The sequence below is a fragment of the Prosopis cineraria genome, unplaced genomic scaffold, assembly GCF_029017545.1.
Source record: "Prosopis cineraria cultivar Desert tree isolate PC_DT_omini unplaced genomic scaffold, ASM2901754v1 PC258, whole genome shotgun sequence".
In the NCBI taxonomy this organism is placed as follows: Eukaryota; Viridiplantae; Streptophyta; class Magnoliopsida; order Fabales; family Fabaceae; genus Prosopis; species Prosopis cineraria.
The window spans coordinates 44,931-52,626 of NW_026555585.1; the positions used below are offsets into that span (position 1 = coordinate 44,931).

The 7,696-nt window shown below is 31.2% G+C and overlaps 1 pseudogene; it reads right to left on the bottom strand.

The window, feature by feature from the left end:
* Positions 1-2,663: 2,663 nt before the first annotated feature.
* Positions 2,664-6,415, bottom strand: LOC129296108 (myrcene synthase, chloroplastic-like; annotated as a pseudogene).
* Between the last annotated feature and the right edge of the window lie 1,281 nt (positions 6,416-7,696).

Sequence of the window (7,696 nt, forward strand, 5' to 3'; positions counted from 1 at the left end):
AGCAAACAATAATAATAATAATATGAATGGCATTTATGGGAGGCACAAGTCATTTATAAAGGGGCATATACATTTATCTCATCTTCCAATTTATGGAATCTCCCCTTAACGTGAGAAGGCAACTCAACAAGATGTGGACACTATTTATGATGACATTATTTCACAAGCACAAAAATGAACACATTAATTTTTTTTAACCTCTCAATGAAAATATCATCTTAATAAATCTATTTATATTTGGGGGGGTTAAATGTACCAATAAAAAAGTAGGTCCATTTTAAACTTTCAATTAGAATGAGCTATTTAGACACACAAATTCTTTTTAGAATTATTGGCTAATAGCTCAGCCTGCTAGAAAATGCCACATTAGGCCCCCCATTTTAGACCTTGGAAAATCTACTTGGGTTAACTTAAAGGTTTATATGCCCAAATACAAATCATTTATCTATCTATCACTATCAATCTATCTAATTTAACTTAAAATTTTATTGAGCTTGGCAACAAAATATATGAAGAAAATTTTATATTTCAAAAACTATATTAAAAAATTGGTTATTCAATTTGAACTAGTTATTAACTTTTAAAGATATGATATTTGTACAATTAAAAAATAATTTTTAAAAATGAACAACACCCACCAATAGTTTTCACATTATATCAATAATAAAATAACACTACCAATTCAATATTTTCACAATGAAAAATTGACAAATAAATGCAAAATGAAATTTAAAAATATTTTGGCAGAGTCTCCTCTAAAAATTGAACCTCCCAAATTTTATTTTACTTAAATAATCACATAAAGCGTATAATGTAGTGATTTTAACAGCAGCAACAATTTTTTTTTGGATAAAAAAGAGGCCCAGCCAGATTAAGTGAGGGTGGGATTATTACAATCAGCTAAAAACAAGGAAACAACATTAGAGGGGGGAGTAATGATCTGGTGACAGCAACAACAATTTTAATGAACTAATGTACAAGAATTATGTATAACCTAAAATTTTCAGCAGCCATTTCAAACAAAAAATAATTTAAATATAGATAAATGAAGAAAATAGATGAAGATAAAAAGTTAGAAAGCTTACTTTTAATGAGGCTTGATAAAAAATCTTTCAGAGAAAACACCCAAGCACAAATCTAATTTTTTAAAAATAAATAAATAAATAAAGTTACGGGGTTAAGATTTTTGTTTTGTTTTGTTTTAGATCGGGGGTTAAGGACTTGAGGTAGGACGCTGGGGGTGTGGGGTTGGGCAATTGGAGGGGTGTGGGGGTGGGGTGGGGTGGGGTGGGGTGATTTTGGAAAAGGGAACGAGGTGCGTGGGTTAGGGGGGATTTTAGGAAAGCGAACAAGAAAGGTGGTGGGGTTTTGAGGTGAGGTTGGAAATGAGGAAAGTGGGGCCGATGTGTGGGTTATGGGGTGCGGTGAGGGGAGCTGTGGGGGAGGGAGGGTTATGCTTGTAGTGAGAGGGAAAAGGGAGAGCTGAGGGATGAGGGAGAGCTACACTGAGGAAGAGGAAGGGTTGAAGAAATTGTTTGAAATTGAAATATTTTTATTTTTTTTAAAAAAAACTAAGACTATAAAAACTGATTGTTTGGGAAAAAAATTTCAAATACTTTTTACATCATATATTCTCTACATGGTGTAGAAAAAAATTTAATTTCTTTTATTTATGTTATAAAAAAATTTCAGGCACTTTAATAACCTCAAAGAGGTGTAGAAGCTAAATTTTCAAAAAATTTTCAAACACTTTTTACACCGAGGAAACTCCACTTGGTGTAAAAAAATTAATTATTTATTTATTTTATAAAAAAATTTTAGTTAATTTCTACACCAGATAAACTCCACCTGGTGTAGAAAATTTTTCTAAATTTTTTTATTTATTTTATAAAAAAAATTGAAAGCACTTTCTACACTGGGTGAGTTCCACCAGGTCTAGAAACTAAACTTCTTTTTTTAAGAAATAAAATTTTAATTACTTTCTACACTAGTTGTATGTGAAACCGGTGTCAAAAATACTTTTTACACTGGTTATATGTGGAACTGGTGTAGAAAGTGTCATATATAGTCATTTTATTTACAAAAATGCTACCACTCACACTTTTTACACCGGTTACTTTTAAACCGGTGTAAAAAGGTGGTGTAAAAAGTGTTTTTTATAGTAATGTAGAAGGGGTGAAAAATATAAAAACTTGTTCACTAATATGTAGTATCTTGGCTAGCTGTGAGATTGATTGATGAATACCTATATATACTTATGATAATATAAACAAATATGTCATGTGACAACACTGTTACGTATAGTTGATCATTGTACATTCTATTTTTTTTTAATGATAAATGTCTAGTTGACAAGCCATATGACACCTTAAACTTGATTTTGACATATGTCAATAACAACAATGTAGGAATGTTAACTGCTCCATATTATTGAACTTTAGATGTCAATTACTCTTCTATGAATACTTAAGGCAAAATGCTCCTTAACCTAAATTTAAGCTGAAGTTTACTGGTCAAGGTCAACGTTCATTAGTGAAGGGACAATGTTGTAACAGTTTTGAAACTTAAAAGTTAAAATTGCTTCAATAAATAGTTTAAAATACCTGATGCTTCTCATGAAACAATTTATGGGGGGAAAAAAAGCTCTTAACCATAAATTAAATTCACATGACAGGCTGGAAAAGTAAAGAAATTATACGACTCATGGTTTCTGGATCTTGAATAGTATGGCCATCTCCATGCTGGTACATGCACAACGGCATTCTTCCAAAGTTCATGGCAACTTGAATGAAACTATTCGAATAAGAAGAATTGCTGGCTTCCTTATTCATCTTCTTCCAAGTTTCAAAAATAATGGAATTTATATACTTACGAGCATCTGCTTCAGAAGATCCAGTTTCATTCATATAACACTCAATTGATTTAGGAATATCCCCAGTCTCCTTTTCACGCTGAAAAAAAAGTGAAAGATTATAAAAAAAAAAAAGTAATGAACTTATATTTCATGAATTAATTAATGCTTAATTAAATAATTGGATGTATATTGTTATGATACCTTAGATTTCCAAGTCATCGACAAGGCGTGAAATAATTGAGGAAGAATGAATAATTTTAGCATATTCTTCTAAGCAAACCATGTCATCTTTATTTTTTGAATTAGGAAGTGAAAAATATGCATGAACAAGTAGGATTGATCCACTTATTGAAACCCTTGCATTTTCTAGGTACTCATCAAAGCTTGGTTGATACCCACTATACTTCCATTTTGCCTCAACCAGATAGGATTTACAAAGATCAGCCCACTGAAAAAAAAAAATTAAGTCCCACAATTAGTCCATAGAATAAAAGACACATGGATCAGGTTAAAGGTTTTAATATAAGGTTAAAAGATAATTTGTCTCATAAACTATAGGTTCGAGTTTTTCTATAATATTCCCTCTCAACCTTTGAAAAATAATATGTAGTGCAACTCTTATCATTAACAAAAGTTAATTTTGACTATTAGCTAACAAAAAAATGCTGGCAATGGACCAAGAAAATTATAAAAAAAACTAAGAATTATAAAAATGGACCACGAAAATTTTCTCAATCCATTTTCATAATTTTTGATATCCTTTTCTGTTATTTTCTAATCAACTAATAGTTGAAGTTAATTTTTGTTAACAGACAACATTACACAAAAAATAAACTAGAGTCCTAAATGCTCTTGGACATATAGTTTAGGGGTCAAATTACTATTTAATCCATTATTATTAATTAAAAAACTCAAAAACTAACTAAAACTACATCAATGCATACCCCTTTCTTAAAATGTGGAATAATGTTGCGCTCATTCTCTTTAAGGAAGTCAAAAGCAACTTCATTGACCGTGTTATAGAGTCCAAGGAAGCATATTTTCATGTAGTCTGGAAGATTATCCATAGCATTTATATCCCATCTGTAGTAGAAAAGGTACAAAAATGTTTATATTAGAATAATTAGAGAACAATTAATTACTATAATTAAACACAAATTGCTGACCTGTCAACCACTTCTGTGAAACGTCTCAGCTCTTCCAAAGTGCCATAAACATCATAAACATCATCGATTGTTGTTATGAGTGCATTAATCTTCGTCATCACTCTTCGAAAATATCCAAGCTGTGGTTCATGAGCAAAAACCTATGGTCCAAAAGAAGTTTTCCACCAACCTATCCCTCGCGAAACTCAGCCTTTCTCGGAATCCAATTCTTTCCCACCATCTTTACATAAGAAATCCCAAACATGTACATATTACGTTTAGCTTTTATATGTGTCTATATATATATGTTATCTTTTATATATATATATATATATATATGCTGGCATTATATTATCGGGTTTGATTTGGGCATTTATTTGTTCTATGACTAAGTTGTGTGGGGGAAGTTACTACGTGGTTTCATTCAGGGCTAAATGATAAATACAACCCTTAAACTAAAGGTCTAGAAGTGTATGGATCTTTAAACTTGTTTTTGGTGCAATTTTTTTTTAACTTTTCAAAATGGCATAATGTCACCCCTACCTTAACAAATATAATTTTGATTGTTAATTGACAAAAAATTATAGAAAAGAACTAAGAAAATCTTTTTGGTTTTTTTTTTTAATTTTTGAGGTTCTTGTTTGTAATTTTCTAGTCAGCTAATAGTTAAATTTAACTTTTAATAATAGTAGGGACAACATTGTACTGTTTTTAAAAAGTTGAAGGGGATAATTAAACTAAAAATAAGTTTAGGGTCTCTAATACAATGATGTTCCAGGACTCATATCTTAAGAAAATTTGTTAAAAGGCACAATCTTGTTAGGTTGAATTGCACAAAATAATTTTTTTAAAAAAATAAATATGATAGGATAAGATTAGCTAAAAAAAATTCACAAGCTCTGTAGAAATATTAGAATTAATATGCAGGATAAGTTTCACCTTGATGCATGTTTCAAATCTAATTGGTGGATGGCTTGTACCATGTTGAAATCCAATTTAGCAAGCTTGAGCAAAGTAGGGATCATATTTGGTCTTCTTTCATAAACATTTATGAACCAATGGTTTTCCAATCTCGTTATCCTCCAATGCAGTGGAAGCTCTAGGGCATGATTAACTAAGAGTGATATTTCATTGTCCACGTTGTTTTTGTCCATCACAAATTCTTTAAGACATTTTGAGCTGAAATCCTTGGCTGCGTCCAATATGTTTCACCTTCCATGAGTAAAATGAAGCTTCATACAATGAGAGCATCCCCTTGATATCAATCGAAAGGTCAGAATGGAAATTGCCCTTGTTATCTAGAAACTCGTTAAACACATCTGCAATCAAAACCATAAAATGTTGACATATTGTTTTATTGTTAGAAGAGAGTGAATGAGCAATTGTCCCCTAAATTATTGGTCCAGAAGCATATGAGATTCTAAACTTTTCTTTGTATAATATTTCTCTTCAAATTTTGAAAATGGAGCAATGTTCTAACCCATATCATTGACAAAAATTAACTTTGACCATTAGGTAACTAGAAAATAACAGAAAAGAACATAAAAAATTGTATAAAATGACCCAGAAATTAAAGTTAATTAAAGACAAGGACCCAAAAAATTACAACCCTTTTTTTTGTAATTTTTGAAATCATTTTCTGTCATTTTCTTATCAACTAATGGTTAAAAGTTGAAGGGAAATATTATAAAAAAAATAAATTCAGGGTCTCAAATGCTTCTATGGATATATAGTTTGGGGGCCAATTCTCTTTTACCCCTTTTTTTAATAAGCCAACTTAATAATTTGACAATCAAATAAATACCTGATGAGATATTATAACCATGTTGTCTAAGAGTCTGAATTCAAGAGCCGTGGCATATAAATCTTTGTTCCTCTCTGATGCGTCTGTATTGCTGTAAACCTTTTCAATTATGTTCCTTATTTCATGGCTAAAATGAGCAGCCACGCCTAGTCTTTGCAAGGCATCAATGAGTTCTAGTTGATCCACAGGATGCATCAATTTTAAGAGAACCTCTCTGACTTTTCCCTTCAGTCGATTGGTTTCTTCTCTATGTGATTCTTCCTGCAATTATTTCAAATTTTATCATTAATTATAATAATTGAGTCTTCAAATATGGTACCTAGAAAAGCAAATAAACATGATATGCAATTAAAGTTGAAAAATATATACCATACCACAAAATCACTTCTTAATGATGGATATACTCAGAATGCCATATGGAAGGTTTGAAGTAACTTATAGATCGACGAGAACATTGTTTGATCTGACTTAGTAACAGCCGAAGCTTACATTGGATAGTACAAGGAACAGAAGAGCTCATGATTGTTGAAAGAGATTTTTTTGCTTTGAAGAAAGAGTTTTGCTCTTGAAGACAGTACCATTTGGAAGCAAAGCAAGTAGGGGGAGAGCCATGAGGGTAATGCTTGAGTTCTAGTTTGTTTATAGGGCTATCTGTGCTTTTTGGAACCAAATTGGGACTTTTATATATAGGAACATATATTGGGGGGTGTGTTTTGATAATGGTGGGCATTAGCTTGATATCTATCCTTGTTAAAAAACCACACATAGGTTCTCTTGAATTAATGGATTATTGTATGGATATTTGTGGTTGTGATTTTGTGCACATCATGTTAAGCACAATTAAACCCAATAATCGAAGCAACTAATTATTGATTTCTGCTTACCGACATTTTCACAAGATTTTTTTTTGGCATTTTGTTATGAAACAAAATCTAAACAAAATTTTATTTATATATCAATGACATGATTGTATATGATAATTGATAATTGTAATGAAAGAGAGTTAAAGTGCATTTTTGTCTTTATATGTTTCTTTGAGAAAAACTGGGCATCCTGTATTAATAAATGTGGCATTTTTTCCCCTAAACCATTTCTTGAGGAGCAAAAATCCCCCTCCATTAACTGATTAGCTCAGTGATACAAATGTTGCCACTTCATTTCTTGAGGAGCAAAAATCCCCTCCATTAGCTAATCAACTTAGTGGTACAAATGTTGCCCACTTCTTTGTTAAGTAGGAGAAGTTATAGGATCGAATCCCAAGGGTGTGCGATATATCAAACCCTTTGGAATTCGATCATTGGGAAGATATGGGGAAGGCTTATTATAGCAAACCCCCACTTGAGTATATGGGCTTGAGAGAGTCCACTTTCTGCCCCGCCAGGAACACCTGGGGGGTTATTCTTGACGAAGGGGGAGGGAAAACATGCATGTTTGAATGGGTGAACCTTCAGGTGTTTTGTCTGTTAGGTGAGGCTATGGTAGGTGGACGTAGTATATCTATTTACTATTAAATTCAAATTGTGATTAAAATTAACAGTCACATTGTTAAAATATATGCAGAAACACTTCAAATTATTTATTAAGACTTTCAAGAAGTTAAGATTCTAAAAACTCAATCTCATTCTCATATTCCTCACTTGTTCTTTTAGTATTTTATCTAACTATTATCCATTTTAATTTATTATTTCGTAACATGAAGCAATCAATTATACTTCAATTCAATTTCTGTGAAGGTTAAAAAAATCAAAGTGCTGCCTTATTAAATTCCAAAATTTCAAACAACTTTAAGTAATAAAAACAGAAGTCATTAAAAAAATCTAAGTAACTAAAAAAGTTTAAATTAAAGAAGCACGACCTAAATCAATATTTTTCACTATTTTTTTAATTGGCAGA